General features: G+C 45.6%; 1 long non-coding RNA gene across 1 annotated transcript; it reads left to right on the top strand.

Moving 5' to 3' along the window:
• The first annotated feature begins 228 nt into the window (after positions 1–228).
• LOC148050246 (uncharacterized) lies at positions 229–21,480 on the top strand. Its single transcript, XR_015701641.1, has 3 exons — positions 229–290; positions 19,771–19,899; positions 20,472–21,480. It is a non-coding gene; the product is annotated as an uncharacterized LOC148050246 (long non-coding RNA).
• The last annotated feature ends 470 nt before the right edge of the window (positions 21,481–21,950 follow it).

Here is a 21,950-nt window from a genome sequence, read left to right as displayed (position 1 = left end):
AACAACCTCAAGCAGCCATGTTCCCTTCAGAAAAGTCTTCCTCATGAAAAGGGGCAGCAGAGTTGGCCCTCAGAACACAGCATTTCCCTGTCAGGGCAGTGAGTGCACTAATAGGCTTTAATTGCCCTGACCACCCTCACCTGGGACCTCCATCCACCCCCTCTGCCCATCAGCCCTAGAGCACCGTTTAAGGCCTGGGCTTCAGTCCTTTCCTGAGCTCTGATGTACCTGCTCCCAGCCCTTTCCTGAACTGAAGATTGTTTGGATTTCCTGGATCAGCCCCACACCTGGTTTGTTACCTTGCTTTTGCCTGATGATCTGTTAATGGGACCTGTTTTTGTCTGCCTAGGTCTGGTGCTGTGGGACTATATCTTGTTGGTGAGGTTGTTGCCCAGCCTAGCTCATGGCCACCCTCTGCTTCCAGGCTTGTCTGTATTTATGGGAGAGCTGGACCTTGCTGTTTCCTGACACTCCTTTGAGAGCTTAAACTTGGAGTAATTCTATCTCTCAAGTTAAATATAGACAAAATGCACTATAAAGGTTAGTCTTGCTCATGGAGCTAGAGCCTGGTTTTGTTGTGTTGGTGTTGTGTTATTGGCTTGGTGACTATGTGCCGTGTGGTCTGCACATGAGCAGGCAAGAGTGTTCTGGAAGGCAGTGGCCGTTACCTCTACTCCCAGGCTGTGCAGTGCTGGTGGCAATCCCAAGCAGTACTAAATTCCATTTCACTTACATCTACAAAAGCTGATGCAGTCAAATAAAGCTGTTCTGACAGCAGCATTTAATAGCCTTGCTGTCTTCAAAACCCCGGGTTCCTGTACTCGCTGACAATGAATGTGTTTTTAGAAAGCTGAATTTACTGTCTTAGAGCTAGATTCACAACCTAGCAGTCTACTGAGTACCTGTATACACAGACTACTATAAAAGACAGTGAAGGGGAGAAGGGAGGGGGGAAGCGTTGCATGTTCAAACAAACCAACAGGAAAAAAGGCAGCAGCTTTTGTGCATCTTGGTATACTGAAGTCAGCATACTGTTAACTCCTCCGAACTGGGGGTAAGGAGGAAGGCAGCGAAGGGAGGCCAAGCCAAGCCAGTGGCAGCCAGACATCTCTCCTCCCACAGCGCTTTTGTTTTCTGTGGTGTGGGAGGGTGATGTGATCGAGGACCTGCTACAAGTTGCAGTGCGTGGAGCTATGCCTTGTGCAAAGTCCAACAGGCTCTTCGTTTTCCTAGTGCTTTGCTCTGTCCTTACAACATCCTCAGCCCCTCTCACATTTATGCTAGCGAGGAATGTACAAATGATCACTAGTGGGAGTGCTTTCAAAATGGGATGTGAGCCTCTGAGGCTGAGTGTCTTTAGCTCTTGGAATCACTAATGGGGGTCACTGTGCATCCGGGCCAGCTGCAGGGTTAATAACAAAAGATCTGCTTCTGGTTTCTCCCCTCCGATTTTAGGAAAGTTGTGGCAGGGAGGAGTTTTGGCACACTCTGCCTTGTTTCACGTCTGTCTTCTGTTTTGGCTGGGTACAGCCATGCTCGTTTCTGCCTTAATAGATTAGGTGCTGTTACTTCGCACAGTTGTGACCCACCGTAGGGGTTGCTGCATTTTGGTGATTCATACTAACCCAGAGGAGTGGCTGCTTCTAATTCCATCAGTTTGATGGAAAGAAGCAGTTGAACTTGTTTGTACGATTACTAGAATGCCTGCATGGCAGAAATCTGTATTTGTAATTAATATCTGTACCAATGGCCTAACAGTTAGTCATCTTTCATTACTGTATGGGGTTTCTCTCGTCTTCTGCAGCTTCCATGCCTGGGCCTTTCCTTGATGTCGTGGCTAACAGCCACTCCGTGGTCAGGGCCAGTCAGCTGTCCTGAGAGCTTTAACTGCTCAAGCAGACGTGGTTTAAGTGTGCTGTATGGCAAGGAAGGCATTGCAGTGTTCCTCTTGTTGCTTAATATCTAAATGAAACTTCCAGTCAGCACCTCAGGTAGGATGTTAGAGACGTGTTCTGGCTAGCCCAGCTAAGGCAAAGGTTTTTTTCTGGTGTTTTTCCTAGGAGTATCTTCTGTCCCCTTCGGGGGCAAAGTTGGTGTGGTGAAGACACACATGCTTCTCCAGGCCATGACGCTCTCTCAGGAGCAGGGTTTCCTGGCCCATTTCAGGAGCAAGGTTAGTGGTAGGCAACTCGTCCTTGCTGTAATATCAAGGAAAAGGGACTGATTTGCAAATCATTTTCCCAAGGACTTCATCAGCCTCTTGCTTTCTTCCTGCTGGACCACTTGCCCTGCATTGAGGTCCACCACTTCGCTCCTCTGATTCCTCCTGCAAGTCCACACTGTCTCCTCCTCCTGCCTCTGCTTTCCCTTCTGCTCTACTTTCTTCTTTTGCTCATGGCTGTTTGTATTCAGAGTACTCCTGCTGTGCCAGGCTGCTGGGTTATCCCTGCACAAGTTTTTTACAGCTCTCTTAAGTGCTTGTGTGCCAACGCATCCACAAATCATGCAGATGTGTGGGTGAGAACTAGGGGGCTTGAGCAACCACTGGCTCCCATAGCATCACAGGCCCTTGGAGCTAACAGAGGGAAGGCAGGCCCCTTTTCCAGACACCTCACAGGCTACCAAAGGGGCAAAGCTCCCTGGGTCCTGAAGGGCAGCTCAGCAGGGAAAAGGGAGGGCAGCAATAGGTTGAGAAGGAGGACGGCAAGCGTTGGGCAGGGTGCTGAAGGTAGGGCTGGGGAACTGACCTGCAGTGTCAGAAGGGCAATGAAGGAAAGGGTATGAGATGAGAAAATGCCTCCTTTTGAGGGTGGGAGTCTCATCACATGGAGTCCTTGGCCGTTTTCTAGCTCAGTCATACTTCTCCTATGTATGACTGATGGCTGCCCAGGGCTTGGGGGGCTATATGTGCTGTTCTCTCAAGGAACCCTGTCCATAAGGTCAGAAAGGGAGAGACTCTCCTCAGTTGTCTTCAGGGCTAGCGAGCAATGTGTCATCCCTTTCCTCTTCAGCACTTGCCTCTGCCTTCTCAGCTGACTCTTCCTTTGAGAGGGCATCTCTCTTCCCAGCCACTCCTCTGGCTGCTACACAAATCACGTTCACTCCTTATGCCAGGCTTCTGCTCAGGCTGAGGGAAGCACTTTCTGTGGGCCCCCAAAAAGCATTTAGGTCGTGTGTTATTCACTGGTCTGCTGGGATTTTAGGGGTGCTCAGCGAAGTAGAGGCAGATGTGGGAGTGAAGCAACTAGATGAGAGGTGGGAAATTCTATAGTTGGGGGAGCGGTGGAGGGGATGGAGGCCTTGTATGGAGTTCTGGGGCAAATACTCCATGGGAGTAGCCTGGGGTAAAACAAAAAAAGCAAGCACAGCGCAACTTTCTCTAGGGCCGGGTGGCAGTTTTGCAACAGGTCTGCAAGAAGCTTCATCTGGCAGGTCTCAGACGTGCTGCTGTTCTCACCTAGTCCCCTCGTGCTTGTTTTCCCATCTCCCCCTCCTCTCTGTTTAGAGTGAGTGCTTTGGGACAGCAGCCTCATCTTCCTGGGTGTTTTGAAAACACTTAATACATACTTGGTGCTGCGTAAATTACTGCTATTGTTATTATTATTGCATTAATTAGCTCAGGGCCCCTTTGCATGCACAAGACCAGATCATTATAGCAATTTGTTTATAATGCTGTGGCATAACAATCTAGGGCTCTCAAGCAAAGCTCTGGGCCTCCTGTGCCGGAAGCTGTGGGCAAGCAGGAGGTGTATGGACTGAGGCTGGCTGGGAAAGGGCTGGCTGCAGCACATCCTCCTGCCCCTTCGGCTCATGCGTGCTGGCTGATGCATGGGAGTTCTCACTCTGCTTCAGCATGCAATAAAACAGCCTGCCTCAACCACTGCAGAGCTGGGCAGTCCTCCTTGAAGGACTCTTAGTTGGGCATGGCAGGTTTTCCACCTTCATTGCACATGGTGGTGGTGAGCTAGACCAACACAAAGCCAGCAGTGACCTGAAGTCTTTTTCCCCCTCTTCCTCCACAGCTGGCTCGGCAGACAAGATGTGCAAAGTGAATGCATTGTTTGGTCTAAAGGGTTGGTGTGATTTGCCCAAGACAACCCATTAGTCAGGAGTAAACCCAGGGACTTTTACTGCCCAGTCGCGTGTTTTAACCGCTCCATCTCACTCCCCAGGACACTTGGATCCTGTTGGAAGCACAGCAGATGGAGCCAGGCAGCAGGTCCAGCTCCAGCTGGCTGGCAGGGAAAGGGCAAAGCAGCAGCACCAGTGACCTTGCTGATTTATTCATTAGACAGTGCTTAGAAGAAGGGGAGGATTGATTTGTCTGTCAAATGCAACACCAAACCATGTGGCCTGCAAGGGGAGGACTAATTGTGCCGCTGACACAGAGGCCAGTACTGACTCACACAGTCAAGCACCTTTTTATTATATTTTCCTGCTAGTCAGCCCTTCTTCTTTTCATCTGTCCTATTGTCTTGGACAATTTATTGATGCAAAGCCAAATTTAAGTGGTTATTTTGCCTGTGACAAAGAGGAAAAAATGTCTAAACTGAGTGCAGTGAGGTGTTGGATCAGTCTCTGCATTATGGTTATTTGGAACCAGTTTGAAGCCGTCCAGCTGTACAAGCCACAGTAGCACCTCTATGGTAGCAAAATGCCTTCAAGAAGCTGAGTCCCTTGTTCAGAAGCACTTTGTGGGCTCTTAAGAAAAGTGCCCCAAAGCATTCAGGATGTGGGTTCTTGATTCTTGAATCCAAGGGATTCTTGAAAGCACCAAATGGCCTGCGTGCCTTTGAAATTAGTGCCAAAACTGCTTTTTTTTAAAACAAAACCAAAAAAAACCCCACAAAACCAAAGAAAACTTTCTGTAAGTACAGTGTGATTGCTCTGAGGCTGCCATTCTTGAAGACAGGCAAGGGCCAAATTTAAATGGGCTGCTTCGCGTACAAGTAGTGGTACTGCTGGGGTAGCTCTCGACAGGCAGCACAAGTGGGCTCTGCCTGTTTTGTGAGCTGCTCAGGCATTGTCAGGTCTCAATTAGCACGGTGCTGAGTTAACATGTGCCTGGCTGGGTTACAACATGGGGCAAATGTGAGCTTATCGCCCGTGATACATCATAACTGCCTCTACCATTGCTCCCCTGAACTGCCAAGCAAGTTGTTCTTCATCCTCATTTTTGCAAGAAAGATACAGCGTTATCCTTCCTAAAGACAAATGACCAGTCATGCAATCAATGAGGTCAGCCTTCTTTTTTCAAACTGTTTCCTATCTTGTTTGGCAGCTTCACCTGCACTCTGGCAGAAGGCTTTGGCCTGTTCCCCATAGAGCTGGAGAGATTCCAATTCATGTGGGATACCTTCAGAGACTTCAGATTTTGTTCAGTCCTGGATGGCTCCTGCTAATGGTTCCTAATCCAGGCCAGGCTGGCAGTCTTTAAGGGTCAGTACAGTCATTTAGAAGATTTCCAATGACTGCAATGGGTGCTGAGTCGAGCCTGCACTGAGGGCACAGGGAAGAATTCATTGTCTTTACTAATTTGGTTCTCAGATTCTCCCCCACTGCTCTGCTAAATGGACCTCAACCCTGATCTTGAAGCAAGCACCTTGCAGAAATTTACACCCCTACAGGAATCTAATAGCTCCTCCTTTCACTTCAGCCTCTCTTTTCCATGCAATTTCTGTTCCTCCTCCACAATTTTTGGAGGCCATTTATCCTCTAGTTGCAAAGTGTGCCTCCCCCTCCCCTACTTTAGCTCCTTGCTGTCATCAGGCCGTTGAACATGATTCCGTCCTGTGTTGCAAAAATAATCACTTTTTAATTATGTAAAGGAAAGGGGGTTGTAAAAGCCCTTCAAAGCCCAGTGTCTCTGAGTTCTGCTGCAAAGCAAAAGCAACGTGAGCCTGGCAGTGTGTTTATGTGTTCACAGTGAGCTGTTCCTTTAAGCCACGTATTACACCCTCCACCAGTGTTTAGTCATGAACGAAAATGCCAGCTGAGAGTTTCCTGGGCTGTTTTGAAAGCAAAGAGGGATTAATTTGAGCAAGAACTGAATGCCTTCCTCCCAGCTCCTTTCATCCCCACGGAGATAAATTAGGGATACTCTCAGCATGAGGGCAACGCAGTTGGAAAGCCAACTGTTCTGCAGAGCGATTTCAGAAAACCTTGTGGATTTGGCAGAGAGGACATCAGTGAAAGTAGCCAACTACCTCCCAAAGGGTAACCCCCCCTGGATCAGAGAAATGCTGCTTGCAGTTTGAATTGGTGCTTTCTGTCTCGCTATGGTGCTTTTAGGACTTTACAGGGAGTAATGAATCAAGGGACTCAACTTACTCATTCTTAAGACTTCCTTTTTGCTGTGATGCCCCTGTGAAACAATAATAGCAAGGGCCTGTGAGAGTTCCATTGTCTCTTATTCATGCTGCCTGGTTTACAGATAGTCACTAAATAGGATGCTTGATAATAGATGCCATCTTGTGCCTTTTGCTCTTTTAGCTGTGCCCTGCTTCTTCTCCCTTCACAGTTCCTTCCCAAAGCATCTATAGGAGAGTAATATCCTGCATTTGTATAGCACCTAGCAGTCGCAGGGAGGCTTTGGGGGCAGCAGTGTAGCCCGCCATGGGACCCTGACCCTCTCTTGTGTCCCAGGATGTATGTTCCACTGGGCTGAGTTACTCTACAGGTTTTTTTGCCCTCCTAAAAAAAAAATCTGCCTCTACCTGTGGGCCTGAGATATGACCCCTTGGGATGTGCTGTAATGTAAGTAAGAGATGGGAGTTTAAGGGTCAATTGCTGTGCATTTCTTATGGATGAGAAAACCTTGTTACCTGAGCCATTCAGATAATACAGGGGCAGATACAGCGGCAGATCTGGGATCTCTGGTTGCTGGGTCACGTGCATTATACTAGATCACACTTTCTGTTGTGAGGTTGAAGAGAAGAAACTCCAGGCTTGGATACTTGCCTGGATTTCTGTGGGTGACTGCTCAAAGGGGATATCCTGCGTGACCACATGTTCTCCTAATTCTCTGCACCTGAGCTGTGATGAAGTTGGAAAAAGCTACAGGAATACAACTTTCCTGCCAGCATCTTGGTGAGGCTGGGGTGAAAAAGCCCAGGAATGGGTGAGCCTGAAGAACAGACAGGCCTGGCAAAAAACAACAAGCAGACTTGGGGTTTTGGCATGAAGGATTGGGGGAAAGGTGAAAGGGACAGGCAGGAGGAATCTGAAGACTTCTATCCCAGCTCTGTACCTACCCTGAAAGGCAAACTGGGATCAGTGTTTTCAACCTGCTTTGCCTCAGTTTCCTATGTGTAAGATACAGTGAGTGATTCTGAGCTATCATAGGGATGCAGTTATGCCTGGGAGGACTGGTATCTGCAGAGTGTTGTGATCCTTAGTGTGAAAGAAGAACAAAATCTTCCTCACTGGGACGGTATCGTACCAGTCAGCAAACAGCTGTGTTCAACTTCGGAAGTCCTCCTACCCCAAGAGAGGCCCATGATTAAATCCTTGTCCACCATCCTGAGGACAAGGGGACCCTGGAGGTTAGGCAGTATCTTTCCCTGGTGGAGCTGTGTGCTGTAAGCCTGTGTTAGCAGTTCATTTACATATTACACACTGCTGCGGGCCTTACTGCAAGCCTGAGAATCAGTCAGAGCAGTGATGCATTCAGCTGTCATGCTGGGATTCAAATCCTTTACAAGTCAGTTCATCTCTTGATCTTGAAAAGACAAAAGTAATGAACCTCTTGAAAGAAGGTTGCTGTTTGTCCTGTTGTACTACCACATTGTTTGGACACCAGTTAGAGGAGGCTAGAGTCAAAGCGAAAAACTGTTGCATGAATAAATCGGCTTAGAGAGCTTTGTAGCGATTTATTCTGCTCTTTGGTCCTTTGGGCTTGTGTGCAGCTCATAAACGAGCTTATTATTCTATCATGATTTATAGCTTTGTGGCAGAAGCAGAGGGTATATGTGCCGCCAGGGAAGACAGAGGGGCTGACGATGGAGTATTGGAAGTGGAGATCAGGCAGAGGTCACACTGGAATGTGGAAGAAGAGGGAGAAGCAGAGGCTGTCCCTGCAGCCAGCCAGTGAACGACAGGGCTGATGGATTGCTGCATGCGCAACGCAGCCAGTGCGGGAGATGACCCTCTGTGATCAAGGCTTAATTTTGTCACTGCTCTCTGGCATTAATTTTAGTGATTTCAGAGATCTCCTAGTGACAGGAAAATGCTTTATAGATCTCCTACTGATAAGAAGCTTTGCAATGTGTTACATACAAGCTGTCTTCAGGGAGGCTTCAACCCTACCATCCGTATCATGGGACTTCTCTATTCTACTTCCCTCTTCATAACAGCAATTTCAGCCTTTCTTCACATCAGTGGCAGAGTTTCTTACTGGGATATTCTGTCCTAGCATGCACCAAGACACCTTAGAAGTCCCTTGTGCTCCCCTCAGCATATATGACATGATGTCCTACTTACAGTGCTGCGCAGCTGGTTTATGCATGTTGGGGGCCCCTCTGTCACTGGAGATTAATGCTGCAAACAGAAATCGGCAGGCAGCTTGAGATGGGACTTCAAGATGTCCCAGCCCATCATCTGTGTGTCTGATCTAATCTGTCAGTCAGTCTCCTTGGCAAGGGAGCGACAGCATGAGCCAGGCTGCTTAGCCAGATGCTGTAGTATGTTTGGTATTTCAGAGCTGTCAAGGTAAAAAGGAGAAGCTCCAGCCTTTAGCTGAGTGTGAGGCTGAACTGTGTCTGAAGGGATGGTGCACAGCTCCGTGTGCAGGGAATGAGCAGGTGGGCTTTATTCTCTGTACCCAGGTCAGAGGAGCCCAATACATGCTGCCCATATCTAGGCTCTGTGCTCAGTGATGCCCTTTGTTTTTGCAGAGACCTCCTCAGGAAAAGCATCTTGGCAGAGCCTGACAGCTGCCGGTGCAGCTGTGGATGTGTTTTCTCTGCCATGACCTTGGGAGGCCTCATTTGCACATTCTTCTCTCTAGAATCACGGTGGGACGCTGGTCTTGTTTGCTTTTACTTTGGACGAACACAACGATTACTCTGCTGAGGTTATTTGCCCACAGTGGCACAAAACACAGGAGCATGAGAGAACAGCCCTTCTCGCAGTGTTCACAGGGACGCTGTCCTGTAATTCCTCAAAAACATTTTTCATGAAAGACTCGGACTCTGGCAGTGCATTAGCTCATCGTACTGGGCAATGAGGTGCAGATTCTGTTCTGTACGTGTGTATGTTGTTGAAGTCTGGATTCATCCCATCCAAGCTGAGGAATGCAAATAAACTGCGAGTGCAGTCGTGATGTTGGTGACGGTATCGCAGTCTGGTAGCACACAGTCACTGCACTCAGGGAGTGAAAGAAATCAACTCATCTAAGGCCACTTGCCTTTTGGCCATGCCCTCCTTTCTTGCTGGTTATAAAATGAGCTTGGGATCATAGAATCATAGAATACCAGGTTGGAAGGGACCTCAAGGATCATCTGGTCCAACCTTTCTAGGCAAGAGCACAGTCTAGACGAGATGGCCCAGCACCATGTCCAGCTGAGTCTTAAACACATTCAGCATAGCGGAATCAACCACTTCCCTGGGGAGATTATTCCAATGACTGACTGTTCTCATTGTGAAAAATTTCGCTCTCATGTCCAATCGGAATCTCCCTGGGAGTAACTTGTACCCATTACCCCTTGTCCTCACCATGGGACTCCTTGTAAAAAGGGATGACTATTTTCCTGTACTCCCTTGGGTGTTTAAGGTAATAGAGGTAAACGTATGTTTCTGACTCTAGATAGGAGCCCTTTCTGAATTGTATCAAGAGGCAAATCATTCACTGTGACACTGTGACTCTTTGTTGTAGCTCCTGGTGGAGTGAGGTGATGGGTGGACAGTGCACAGGCTTGTGGGGGTTTGTGCAAGTACTTTAGAGATACAGGTGAATTTGAGAGTGCTTTGTTTGCCTTAGCCTACATAAGAGCAACTGCACTATGTGAGACCAAATGTCCATCCAGCCAAGTTTTCTGTCTCCTCTGGTGTTAAATAGTGGATACCTGAGGTAGAATGTAGGAACGGGGCAAGCATCTAGTGACACCTCCTTAATACGCTCTTTCCACCTCCAGAGATTTATGACTTTCCTAGCCAAATGTAATTTCATTACATTCAGTAGCTCTAGGTGGGGTTTTCTCCCTTGAATTTGTGCAGTCGCTTTTTCAGCTTATGAGAATTTATAGCATTCAGCCCCCTAAAGCAAGGAGTTCCACTGCTCAAATCCTGTTGATGTCCAAAACACAAGATTTCGTGTTGGCGTCACTAGTAAAGCAAACCTAATAACTCAAAGAGCTGGAGGTCCCTAGGTAGATATCATTGATGCTTCTGAAAACTGAATGGGTTTCAGTGGAAGTGTGAGTCAGCACGGTGTTGCCTGTAGCTTAGAAATATTTTCAAGACTCCTGGCACAAATATTTCTTCTAACAACTAGGCTCTGGTTTGTATCTGCCTGTGCTCCAGGACTCTGGGAGTTCCCTGAAAATGGATCTGCAGACAGGCGTTTCTTCAAATCAGCTGGGAAACAGTAAGGCTAGGAAAGAGAATAAGTTTCTTTTTCTCCGTCACATCAGGTTACAGTTACATGCAATAGTGCAATCGCAGGTGCCCCCTACTTACGCAAGGTGCAGGTTGTGTTCGACAGGCTCCACTACCTGTGTAGTGCTATAGCAATATTGGTGTAGAAAAGCCAGACGTTGATTGTGTGTTTGACTGGCTCCCTATGCTGGGTACTGAGGAGAATATGACACTCTTTTTGCTGGGAAAGGACTCTGAATGAGAGAAGCTTGCAATAGGACAACAGCAAGGGAGAGCACAGAGTGGCAGAGTGATCTGGTGGTGGTGAGAAATGTAAATAAAGGTTCTGCTGATACCGAAGGAGCGCTCAGCAGTCTCATCAATCCCTCTGACCCACAAGGCTAACACCCAAGCTGAAAAAAGTGCATTTACATTTCAAAGAGAGGTAGGAGGTGTACAGGATGAGGCAGCTTATTCAGTTGGTGATCCTAGGAGTAGGTTAAAGAGACAAGAACTGACTCCTTTTCTTCTGCACTTCAGTCTCATGTGCAAACCATGAGACTGTGCTTTCAGGAATAGTTGGGAGCAAGAGGTCTCCATCAGAGAGACAACTCCAATTCAGGGTGCACGCAGACTGATGTCACTTTGTCAGAGCTGCACCTGCTTATGCCAGCTCTGAGGGTGGCTGAGGGCCAGGCAGCACTTGGGTAATCAGATGGGAAATAAGGAAGTGACTTTGATTAAAGCTGAGAGACAACATGTGGGGGAACAGTGGGAGGAACCACTCTGAGCCAGTGGAAGGGAAATCTACTGGAAAAGGATTTCTGTTGTTTGAATGGATGAAGTAATAAGATAAGAAAGGCTCAGAGAAGGCTGTGGGTCCTTGGGAAATGTGATGGTTTGGGACAGCAGCAGGAGAACAGGCAAATTCTCCTGTCATCATATTTCAGACCCACTATGGGCAAGTGGCACAGCAGCTTTTGGAAAGAATGACAGTATACTAAAACCCAAAGACTTTTCCTAGCAGCGTGCCTCTGTGCCTAGGGGGACACGGAGAATAAATTGAGGGGTCTGATCCTGGGATGTGCCAGCCACCTTCTGTTGTATGCCAAAGGTCCTCCTCAGCCAAAAGTTCAGGATTTGGTCCTGTGCTGTATAGAGTACCCTGTGAAAAGCTTATGCTGGGTTATTGCTGTGGTCGAGTCTCTGCTCCCTCTGGGATCCTGCAGGGAGTTGGCAGCTAGGGGACTCAAAGGGGACGGTGACATCGCGTGGGTGCTGGAGGCAGAGCTAATTGGGCACACTTCCATGGTGTCTATGCAGCAGGTCAGGCTCTGGGATCATGAAATCTCTGAACCTGTGAATTTGTTTCACAGGCTTGCCTTACACCGTTTCAGGACATAGGCAGGGGTGTGCGTGTTTGCATTGGTGTGTCTATCAGAAAATACTGCAGGAGCATGCTCACTGAGGCGGCTGCTCTCTAGCAGCTCCAGACCTGCACGTGCAGTTTGCATGATGTGAAACTGGTGGGATCAGCAGAGCATGGTGGACTTTGCTGCACCCCATCACCATTTTTCTCTTAGCTTTGCTGTGTAGCCTCCTGAAAGTAAAAAAAAAAAAACCAAAACAAAAAAAAAAATTAAGAGCTTCTTGGCTATAAATTTGACCCCCCAAAACAAGCTTCCTTGTTCTTTTAGTGAAGTATGTTCCCTCTGGTTGCTGAGTTGTATATATGATGGCAGATGAGCAGTGGGCAGAGGAAACTCTGAATGAACAGAGAGAACAGTCACCTAACCTTCCTCTTGTCCGGAGGGTGTGACTTGTTAAAGCCATTAGATTTAGACAGGAGGGAGTACTGGGGGGGTTGTGTGTGTGTGTGTGTGTGTGTGTGTGTGTAACGGGGGTGGGCGGGAACGCAAACTGCATTAGAGCTTTGAGCAAACCATTTGAGACCCTGTATGATTGAGTCACGCTGAAGGGAGGTAGTCTGTCACACATACCCACTGTAATGAGTATGAACAAACCCAGAACAGCTGGCTGTAGCATATGGAGCACACAGAAGGGAACAAAGCTGAAATAATTCCCTTTCCTCTGCTCTTTGCTTATCCTGGCCCTGATTCAGGAGTGCACTGGGGACTGTGCTCATATTTAGGCCTGAACTTTAGGTCCCAGTGACTTCCATGATAATGAGTTTCAATTTTACTATTGACTTAATGAGTTTTCTGTGCAGGTAAGGACTTGGCTGAGTGCAGTTGGGGTACAGCATCCCTTAATCACACTCTATAAGGGCTCTGGCTCCCCAGTGACCAGCCCTGGCTCCTCTGTGGAGCTCAGATGGGAGTCCAGCATGCACCCTTGTTCCTGGACAGAAGCTGAGGCTGTGGATGGGCCTTTATGAAGAAGGCAAGGAAGAAACACAGGATGGAGTCATCTTGTCACTCACAGTTAGCTAATGGGCCACTTTCTGGGCTATGGTGTTTTTACTTTTCCTTAGAGTTGATCAGGTTTTTGATTTTTAAATCAAACAGTTTCCTTCATCTGCACACTGCACATGTGGGAATAGCTGCTCCAGGAAACTCAGAGGTGGCAGGTTTGCTTGAGCCTTCAGAGAGAATTTGGTAGAGCTTTTCTACTCTTTTCCACTTTTTTTCCAGCTCTATCAGGAGATGCAGGGACAGAAGAGCACAAGCAGATAATCATGCCCCATCGCCAGTATTTCTGTAGCAGAGCAATGACAGAAGGAATGAATTATGGCATAAACAACATACATACAACATACATGTATGTATGAAAAATGTGAATGTGGCATAAGTGATCTCACCCATCATTTCTGGGTTTAATGCCCAAGAGAGGATAATTATCAGCTGCTGTTGCACAGGGATGCAATGGTGGAATTGGGGAGAGTCTGTCAGAAACCAGTAAGAGGACCAGAAGAATTCACAGGCAAGCTGCTTACTCCTTGTTAAAAATCCCTTTGTGCGTGTGCACATAAGCATGTGTGCGTATGGGTTTTGCACTTGCCTCAGCATTTTTGGGTGGGCTGTGAAGCAAATTTCCTAAGCAGTCTGCACCTCCTGCTATGCAAAAGCTGGCCTGAACATTTGTTAGGTTAGTAAAATGCATCTTTGTGCTACCCTTTAAGCAACTGCCTCATTTTAGATAAAAATCTATTTGTGATTTTTAGGGCTCTTCCAATTTATTGGTTCCCCTGATATCCTAAACTCATTAGTTCTCAACCCATCCACAAAATCTTCCAGAGAAACAGGATTGACGAGACCTGAATGTCTAATTGAAAAAAAAAAAAGGTAATAAAAAAAACTGAGCAGGAATGAAAACAATCAAATTAAAAAAATCAACAAAACAAAACCCAGACCAAACGTTTCAGGCTCTACTTCATATGCCATAAGAAGAGGGTACAAAAGTAGAGCTGTTTTCTTTGCTTTTTTTTTCCTCTGCACCTCCCTTTTAAACAGAGCATACCTAATCACTCAAGCTCCCAGGGGATGGACTGGGATTGTACCCTGTAAGCAGCTTGTGAGCCAACGGGGCAGCACCCACTGGAGAAGCAGCCTGAAGTGAGTCAGAGCAGCTGTATCGCATGGTCATTTATAACTAGTAAGTGCTGCTGTTTGGGATCCTGTGGCCCCTAGCTCTCTTTCTGCTGTTGTTGAGCAAAGGCCAAAAGATAGGAGAAGAAACAGGGAACCTGCAACAGGAAAGAATTTTTCAGCAAACCCCAGCATTGACATTACAACATATTTCCCAGGTCATAGGCAGAAGCAAAGCCTTGCTATTACCTGCTATTCTCAAAGGTGCGTTTTGTCTCTATTCAAATAGTCATTCTACACCAGGTTTTTTTTTAATATTCTCCAGAAGACTTTAATGTTAACATTAAAAAGATAATGAAAACAGGCAAACAGACAAATCATGATGCCCAGTGCTCTGCTTCCTCATTGATAAAACATGAGAGCAGCTCCACCCCTGCAAGATATTGACTTTCCAGACTGCTAGTCATTTATGTTTTTATTTATGAAAAGGAGGAAAAAATGAGTTTCCATCACAGCACCTAAGCATAATAGAAAGGGAAAGCTTTCATGCGTTCTGCATGGGGCTGTGCTGTCAGGCTGTGCAAGTGGGTAATAACACGATTTCTTTCGTTACAGCCCAAAACCTGCCTTCCAGTTTGATCACAGAGCTCAAAAATATGTTTGCATTTGATAATATCCCTGTTCTGCTCAACCACAATTTTCTGCTTTGTACTTTTTTCCCTTTGCAATGTTTTTTGGGGTAGTGCAGCCCTGTCCCTGTCAGTGCTGCTTGCATTGTTACTGTTAATAATTATCTGTATTACAGTAGTTATTAGAGGCCCCAACTGTTACAGGCTCAGTGCATGTAAGAGACAATCTCTGCCTGAGGAGCTTAAGGTCTAAACAGGCAAGGCAGATAGTGGAAGTGTTATCAGTCTTATTTTTACAGAAAGCTTAAATGACCTGCCGAAGGTCACACAGGGAGTCTGTGTTGGAATCATGACTGGAATACAGATTTCCCAGGCTTTATTTAAGCATCTAACCAGGTTCCTTGTTAAGGAAGGCAGTTGTGAGAATGCTGCCTGTGTATGTGTACGTCTGGGTGCAATTCTGGGATGGGAACTGGATTTGCATACGCCCTCCTGGTGCAAGCATGTCTGTGAGGAGCTTCAGGTGCTATAATAAATGCATAGCTAGCAAATAGCAGCGACAAGATGCATGCTGACCTGGAATGCACATCTCTAAGTAGTTCAAGGACAGAGCCTTCAACAAGGTGGTAGATGTTAGCGTTCTCATTTAAGCCTTCGCTATTTTTGACTATGTTACAAAAATACGTGCAATACTTGTGAAATATAAAGGGTGGTCATTGATCTAATTTTGGGCTGGGGAAGAGCATAGTCTTGTGGCTCATGTGCCTAGTTGTATGGGCCTTGATGTTCAGAAGCAGGTAAGCTAAGAACCTTAAGCTTTGCAAGAAAGCCAACGTTTTAAAGTGTTGTTACAACATTTGAAGTGTTATGACAAAATACGCGCTTTTAAAAAAAAAAACTGTGAGGTGCACTGGTTCACGTGTGATGGGAACCACATGAGTGCTGAAAGTAGCGTCCACCTAGAAAACTAACTGTCCTACACAGCTTCCTTCTGCCAGAATGATCTGTGAAGGACTGGAAAAAATGGTGATCCTTCCTCTAATTCTCTTTTGCCAGGTCAGGAAAGTTCCCTGGACTGTGTCTCTGCTGTATCTGAGGGTGTGGAAATGGCTTCTCTTGAGCTGAAAACCTGTGCTATACAGAGGTCCTCTTTTTCTGTGTTTGGCTGAAGGCATGCTGTATAATAGTTTTGACTATCATTTCTTGGAAACTAGATACAGGTGGGACTCTTAATATCCCAGAATTAGCACAACCACCTTTCCTAGCTAATTGTTTTAAATGACTTTTTAAAAAGCTACTATTTTCCTTACCATTTCTAGTCTACTTTTCCGTTGCCTGCAAGTACAAAATTCAATTTTCTTAAGTGTCAATTTTTGTCTAAAATATAATACTTATTAGCAGTTTCAATGCATTTCAATGTATCTTTGTTTTTTTAAATTATTTCACAAAACTCTTTACATGTATAATTGAAATTGACTTCAATTTGAAACTCAGCCTTAACAGAGTCAACATTTCTACAATCTGTCTCAGCTTGTTTCTCAAGGAAAATGTTTTTTCTATTGCTGCAAAGGGAAGGAAGGGACATGATGTATGCTGCAAGAGTTAGGAGGCTCAAGACCCAGAGCTTAAAGAACTTTGGCCAGTTGTGACTGTAGGATTTCTGAAGCCTGCGCTCACGTTACCGACTCTCTCAGTACGTGCTGTAGTCAGGGTACAGCTCCACAATGATTTTTGAGAAATTTTGGCCTTTGAGCAATATTCGTGGTTTTCTGAGAAGTCAATGTTGTTTTTTTTTTAGTGGCTGAATTGGATTAAGGCAGTTTAGTTAATTGAAATGTGAAGGCAGACATTTGAGAGCTAATGCATATTGCTGAATGCAATTCCTTTCTTTTTTTTTTTTTTTTTTTCTGGATACAATGTGTTAGATTAAAGTTGCATTTATGGTCAAATTTCTCTTCAATTCCCTTTTGTAACTTACCTTTCAATTAATGTGTTTTGCCATTGTTTTAATTTTAAAACTCTATCATTAAAAAGCTTTTAGCACACTGTGAAAGGACCGTAAGTGGCGTGGGGTACTGAAAGTGCCTCCCCATGTTCGTTAGCCTGAAAGAGCTTAAAAATTGCTACTGAACAATCTGATCCTCTTCCCCTGCACCAAAGCCACTTCCAGTAGCTTAAGAACATTAAAAAAAATCTTTTCAAATGTAGCGTATAGAAGTGCCCTGTGCGAACAGTGGAATGCTTTTGGAGATGAGTCAAAAAGATTTAGAACTTTGCAACGGAGCCTCCTTCATCAAAGGGTGATATATCCATAGTATACTTGCTATATGATATATTTTTATATTCCATTAGCCTTGGGAAATACAACTCCACATACAAATGAACATGAACATTACCAATTACAAGTGGAGACGCTTTGCCAATATTGAAATAACTTCATTACAGTAAATCTTTAACTTTTAAAAATATTCCAAATGAAATTTCACCGCTACTTTCAAAGTAATCAAGAAGACAATGGGTTGCTTCCTTTTCAGCTTTGTAGTTATAAATGATTATTGGAAATATTTTTTTATTTCCAAAGGTTGTAGCATCAGAGACAGCAAAATAAAATTGTTGTTCTCCAGGAGGTCTTTATTTCCTGTACTGAAAAAGAAGTTAATATATTTTTGTCAATAAACAAAGATTTTGCCTTATTAAGACGCAGCATATTAGCTATGGGTTAATCTTGTAGAAACAATGTTATTTAATTTGCTGCTGCATTCAAGAGATCTGTGCAAACTAGTGTTGTTGTGTGTCTTTGTGGTTTCAGGGAAGCCACTTTGTTACTTTCTGTATTTCCAACCAATAACTCTTTTCAGAAATGTTGTTCTTAGCAGCTATTCTGTAGTAACCTTTTACAATGTTTTGTTTGCATGCTGTCTTGCATTGGACAATCCACCATGAGCAACTGAGAAACAACTTCTGCAAAATCCATTGTGAGTCTTCTGACAATTGTAGCTACCTTCAATGATTCACGGAAAATCATTTCTCCACTCATCTTAGAAAATACTAAATCTTCAGGAGATGTATCTTGAGTTATTGCTATAGTGCTGCCATTGCCATTGAGGTTGTTACCTGACCACGAAAAAATAAGTAAATAATTCTTAGACTAATTTTTTATTATTGCGCGCGCTCTCTCTCTTTTTTTTTTTAAATTCTGTATCATTCTGGTTCATGGGCCAGCAACCCTCTGGATACTGGGACTCAGGATTTAGGCCATCATAATCTTTAGAGATCAACAAGCTCAGAAAATATGATAATCCAGGTGAACTTCTCTTTTAAAAATAGCTATAGTCTGCCCGCTTGCCTTTTGGATCCTGGTGACGGTCAAGACCATTTCTGTGTGAAATTTGTAAAGACGTTTAGGGTCCATTGGTCTTGAAGAAGCTATACAAGTATGAACTACTGCTGTTTGAGATCACTTACCCAACACTTGATCTCAAATAACAAGATAGTCTGGGGAAATGAAGCAGCCTTTGCAAGACAGCCTGAATCACTCCGGACTGTCTCTGGGGGAGTGAGCGTTTGAAGTACCTTTCTCAGTCAGTTCCAGTCCTTCGACTCATACTCATTGATTTTTCTCCATTCTTAAGCTCTAGCCTCGCTGCAGGATCAGAGGGAGAGCCTGTGCTTGCTTTTGAGGAAATCTTCATCTCTTTTGTCCCCCAAAACTCTTGTCTGTTTCTTGTCCTGAGCTGTAAGGGAGCTCGTTATTTCTGCTGTGCTGCTGGCAGTTCTCCCGCAGCTGGGAACAGGCAGGCATCCCAGCACAGGCAAGCCCCGAAGGGGATGGAGTTTTCCTATGCGTGCAGGATACTGAAACTGGGCAAATATTGTCACAGTGCTCTGGGGCAGCTTCCACTTAAAAAGTCAGAGGGCCTTACTTGAAAGATCTGCTACCATATTTCAAGCCCCTATTTTGCACACGGTAGCATTAAATCTTTGCAATAAAATGAAATATTATTCACTGTGGTAGTTGTTTGCTTTTTGTGTTACCTTAGTACGCTCCTGCAGAATTGTTCTTCCTGGCCTTTCTTTCCCTTACCTGGGTTACAAAGCCAAGAACAGAGCTCTGGGGTAATATCAAGTAAAGCCACCTTCATGGCTCCCATTTCTGGTCTGCAGTCTGGTGCAGGCTTCAGAGAACAATTAAAAAGGTTTTTCTTTTTCTCAGTGGAAATGTGTGGATGATTTTTGTTAAAAGTTTAGATTTGTTCAGGTTGAACTCTCAACTGGAAAAAGGTTTAATCAGCAGATACGCTGCTTAGTGGCTTTTTTGGCAGTATTTTCTTTGATTCGATCTTCTTCTTTCTCTAGGGATAAATGAATGAAAAAAGGATGTTTTCTCAAAGAAGGGATGCTGGGCTACTCTTTGCATTGGGATTATCTGGAGGGAGTGAAAATGTGCCCCGTGGTGTCTGTGTGTTTCTACTATATTGGAAAATGTATCAAATGTGCACTGGATTTCAAAGTGTTTTGTAATCCAGGCAAAACATCTATATGTCCAAATGTGTCATTATTAAAAAAAATAACAAAGTAAAGCGAAATGTAGGCTGAGAGTTTAGACTCTGGAAATCTCCCAAGGGAAATAGTTTAAAACCTGTTTTGGGGGTTCTAGAGTGAGCAAGGTATACTGGTAAAATTCAGAATTTGTTATCGTTAAGTCCCTTATAGCTTAAACAATATTCTGAGAAAGAATCAGTCACTCAAACATGCCTGAGTAAGAAATATTGTCTGGGTATATACCAGTACTTCAACTTTCCATGTCATAAGCTGGACTCCTGACGGGTTTTGTTCATTTGTTTTGTGGAGGTGCTGGAAACCTGCAGCTTCCACTGAATTCGACAGGTCTCGAATGAGGTCCCTGGCGCGCTGACAAAAGAGGACAAGGATAGCTGAAACGTTTTCCATCTCAGCCTTGCCTAAGGTGCTGGTTCTGGTGCATGTAGGTGTCAGTCGTATTTCTGTCTTATTGGCAGTGTTTAAAATCGAGACCCAGGCCCAGAGCAGCTGCTGCTGCTGCAAGTCAGAAGTTGGGAAGAGCAGGATTCGTCGCTAAAGCTGCTTTTTGCCTGGCTCTGGTCCCTCACCCTCACAAGTATTAAAAGGTAACCAAACTGATCTCACAACAGAAAGATGATAAGCAGCCAAGACCGCCCCTGAATTATGGGCTGGCTGCAATGGAAAGCAGATGTGCAAACCCCTCCCAGAGCAAGGGGCTGCCAGTGGGCACCCACTGGAATGTTAAGAGGGAAAGAGAGGATGATTTCTTGCTGATGAAATGCTGCTTTGCTCAAGGGACCATATTATTGCTGTTATTTATTATTTATGCACTGCCAAAGGTGTGCACAGTGCTTTATAGTGCAATAAAATAAAATGACTGGTGTCCAGTCCCTTGGGGCGTTGCACCGCTGCTGAAGTATGGCAAAGGGGCAAGATGAAGGGGTTGCTTCTCCCTCTGCGATGATGCAGAGATTTGTTATTGTTACAGGGTGTCGTCTTCGGGCCACTTGGCTGGGGATGTTAGGGTAGCTTTGTCACCATTTTGCACAATTGTCTGTGATTGTGTTTGCAAGGGCATGTACCCTGTTTGATATGCATTCGGAGTCTGGCAGCAGTGGGAATGAGTGAACAATAAAAGTGCTGCTGTCACAGCCCCAGTTTTTTTTTATTTTTACAGATTCCCAGCCATCTGCTGCCTCACCAGCTGCTCCCCGTGCAGCACAAAACTTATCTCCATTCAAGAACTCAGACCCCCAAGGAGGGGAGGGTGGTGGGCTTGAAGGTGCATAACTGACCTCCTGTGCACTGTCTGCAGGACACGGACACAGACCTGGTGCCAAACTCCAGAGAGATGGGGAGTAAATGCAGGGAAAGAGTGGAAGAAGTGAAGTTCAAACACATGGCCAGTGACTTGTTCACTCCTTACAGAATACTGGCCATAGAAATGTGCTGGCCTGGAGAGCAGTGGGAGGGGGGGCTGTGGGCCTGAGAAGACCCCAGGAGATGGCCCAGCCCCAGATTTGACACCTCCTTTAGCCATCATTAGGTTGACAGAAATGAGGAAAAGACATTCCCCCAAGGGCATGGAGAGGTTCGAGCTCTCTTGCTGTTGTGCTGCAGTCAGCCCTTTGCTGCGAGGTCGGTTTTGCTGTGGAAAGAGAAACAAGTCTGGTGGCAACGTAACTGGAGGCAGCGGGGAAAAAAGCAGCAAGTTCTGCCTTAGGGAAGCTCAGCAGCTACCAGCATGTATAGGGGAATAGAGAGAGACAGAGCTATTGGAGATTTGTGGGGCCAGAGGGCTCAAGAAATCCTACTGCCAAAAAAGTGGCATGTATTATTACACGCTGTCTTTGAGGCACCTAGATGAGAATTTGCTAATTTCATTAAATATTGTATTTATAATCCCCTTGGGATCAAGACAGCTAACCTTCATGCTCTCTAAACCTACCCCTCGATCTCTCCTGTGCCTGCTCCCCAGAAATGGGGGTGATGCCAGAGCAGGTGAGGGAAGAAGAGGCAGGCTGGCTGTGGGAACTGGGAGGGAGTGACCAGGTTCCCTCCACCGTTCCCAGAGAGCTCCTCTGCTTTGCGTGTGCCACTTCAGACCACTCAGAGCACCTTCCTCCCTCCTCATGCTTTTATGCATTTTCCAATTAAATTTCCTCCACGAGAAGGAGAGAGGCACTCTGAATCCATTAGCATTAGTAATTATGCAGACGCTTCAGGGAGTTGACTGCCCATCATTACATATAATTAATGTTTCTGGTTATGAATGGAGGGTTTGTTACTTTTTTTCCCCCCTTTTGTGCTGGAATGGGGCGGGGTAGAGGTGCAGGGGGGGTGATGTTACTGTATTTAATTTGCATAATCAGGAGGCCTGATTGGGTATGCACGAGGGTAGGGGCGGGGGGGACCTTCTCCAGTATGCACTCTATTAAGCTGGCAGCAAATCTCAGGAGGGAGATGCAGAATGTAAAGCAAGGGTAAGTGCAGCACAGTGACTGCAGACAGCAGACTCGGATTTAGGTAGCACCACCAGCACAAAGCAGGAAAGGAGGTGCCCTTGGACTGGCATGGCTATGCATAGGTGTCCTATACCTGGACATGCTTATCCTGTCATTTTGCTTTACTTGCCTGCTAGAAAGGACATGGGATT

Source organism: Nipponia nippon, unplaced genomic scaffold, assembly GCF_047370975.1.
Source record: "Nipponia nippon isolate SJK-2023a ecotype South Korea unplaced genomic scaffold, ASM4737097v1 scaffold_9, whole genome shotgun sequence".
Lineage (NCBI taxonomy): Eukaryota > Metazoa > Chordata > Aves > Pelecaniformes > Threskiornithidae > Nipponia > Nipponia nippon.
The sequence above is the reverse complement of the archived record's forward strand: the minus strand, read 5'-3'. Positions and strand labels throughout refer to the sequence as shown.